The following is a 2,500-nucleotide window of genomic DNA, read 5'->3' as shown; positions in this document are numbered from 1 at the left end:
CATGCGAACGCTGACGCACTTTCCAGATTACCGCGGCGCGCCCCTTGTAAATGTGAGTCGGGGACGCATAGGTGTTCGCCGATTCCAAACCCCCCTCAGCCGCTCACGTTGGCCGTCGAGAAGTCGGACACTCCGATGGAACCGGGACCGGCTGACGGGGTTTTGAATCTGCCGCGGTCTGTCTGGATCCGGGAACAGATGATGGATGAGTCATTGGTGTCCTTGCGGAAGCGGTCTGCTAAGGACAATGGGAGTCCGAGTACGGCTGTGGGGCCGCAAACCGCTCTCCGAGATGGTCTGCTTATGTGGCGGGAGGGGTTCCAGGAACGTTGGCGCCTGGTGGTACCAACGTCCTTGCGGTTCGAGTTGATTAGAACCCTCCATTGTGACACTCTCTTACATTTAGGGGTGCAGAAGACCTTGTTGACGTTGCAACGTCATTATTTTTGGCACGGCATGGCGACAGATGTCGTAGGGCACGTGCGCGCGTGCCCTGCGTGTGCACAACGTAAGCCGCCGAAACATCCTTACGTGCCGCCTCTCCAGTCGATTCAGGTGTCTCGAGTCAATGAATTGGTGGCACTGGACATATTGGGACCTTTTCCACCATCGGCGAGGGGTAATAAATATTTGCTGGTAGGGGTTGAGTACCTCTCCCGTTGGCCGATGGCCTGGCCGTTGCCTGATCAGTCGGCCGCGGCCATTACCGACGCCTTTTTGTTTGGGTATATTATGGATAAGGGGGCGCCTGAGAGACTCCTCACGGACCAGGGCAGGAATTTCTCTTCTAAATTATTGGCGGAAGTGTGCGCGGGCCTTGGGACTAAGAAAGTACGGACATCCCCATACCATCCGCAGACGGATGGTATGGTTGAACGGCTGAACAGGACATTGTCTGCCATGCTTTGCCATACCGTGAGTGAACAACAATCAGATTGGGATCTGCACATCCCCGGGGTGCTTTCGGCGTACAGGATGACGCCTCATGCGGCTACGGGATATTCGCCGTTTTACCTTATGTATGGTCGGGAAAACGTGCCGCCGGTGGATGTGCAATTGGGAACTGGGGTGAAGGGACCTCGGAAACCACTTCCTGAATACATTCAGGACACGGTTCGCCGAGTCACGGAGGCGCGGGAGAATGCCCGCGTGGCTACGGCCAAAGCCCAGGCCCGGAACGAGCGATATGCGCGACGGTCTGAGGGGGAGTGCCCTTGGAAGGTTGGGGACCTAGCCTGGCTTCATTGTCCACAGGTACGTCCGGGGACCTCGCCGAAATTGCACAAACCCTGGCATGGTCCCGTACGCCTCATTGCGGTTCCCAACCCACAGACAGCACGCGTCCAGATTGGGTCTCGTCGCTGGGTTGTGCATACGTCGCGCTTGAAACCATATGTTGCTCCCTTACATGATGCGTCATCCCCCAATGTTGCCTTGCCGGGGTCTGTTGCTGCTGACTCTCCCCTGCCTGCGTCCATTGATTTTGCTAGAGCGCCTGTCGTACCTGTTCCAGACAGGCCGGCCGTGACATTGCGGGGGACGAGGGGCCCTGCTCGGAGGACGCCTGCCAGGTCTGCGGGACCTTCGAGCCCTGCAGCCCTTCCGACCCAGCTGCGGGCACGGTCACAGGACAAGCCCAAGACTAACTCTTTAGAGACACGGGACGGCGGTGGACTTCCAGCTGCGACAGGGGGATTACCCCCTGTCGTTCCTCGACTTTCATCGCGTTCCCGTTCTGCGAGTGGGCCGCCGACCGTCCGGGACGGGCCGGCGACCCGCACACGTTCCAAATCGCTTACGTTTCGTTGAGTGTTGTTGTCTTGTTATTTTCTTCTTACAGTTGTATTTATTGCATGCTTTTGTACGATCGTTGATGTTGATTGCGTTGTTGTTGTTCTTGCTGTTACATTATATGCTTAGTGTCCTTTAGGGGGGGAAGCTCGGTTCGCCGCATTACGATTTGCTATTGGTCAGCCGAGGTCGGCTGGGATTTTTCTACGGGGGAGGGTGGTGTAATGCGGGCGTAAGCGACCTTCCGGAGGTGACGTCACGGGGGGTGGAGTCATGTGACGTGGGGGTAAGGTTCGGGGCTTTAAGCGGGTAAACCGGAAGGGGAAGGCAGTCGGGGTGTGAGCGGAAAAGAGTGAGGCCACGCGGGCAAGTGTGGAGAGGGGGGGCGCCGACGGCCATCGGGAGCCAACCCCGAAGATAAGAGGAAGCTGCGGAGTGGTGTGCAGCTGGGGAGGAGACAGCCAGGAGGGCTGCGTGTTAGAGGCAGCGGGGTGGCTGCCAGGAGGAGCTGCGGAGAGAGAGAGAGAGGGGGCTGCTTGTTAGAGGCAGCGGTGTGGCTGCCAGGAGGAGCTGCGGAGAGAGAGAGAGAGAGCAAGAAGCTGTGAGAGCTGCGGAGGGAGAAGAGCAGCAGCGAGTACAGCCAAGAGGGGCTGTGTGAGAGAAACAGCAGCGGAGCTGCTGTTGTGGATCGGGCCGACAATGGAGTCAG

Source organism: Lampetra fluviatilis, chromosome 22 (assembly GCF_964198595.1).
Source record: "Lampetra fluviatilis chromosome 22, kcLamFluv1.1, whole genome shotgun sequence".
In the NCBI taxonomy this organism is placed as follows: Eukaryota; Metazoa; Chordata; class Hyperoartia; order Petromyzontiformes; family Petromyzontidae; genus Lampetra; species Lampetra fluviatilis.
The sequence above is the reverse complement of the archived record's forward strand: the minus strand, read 5'-3'. Positions refer to the sequence as shown.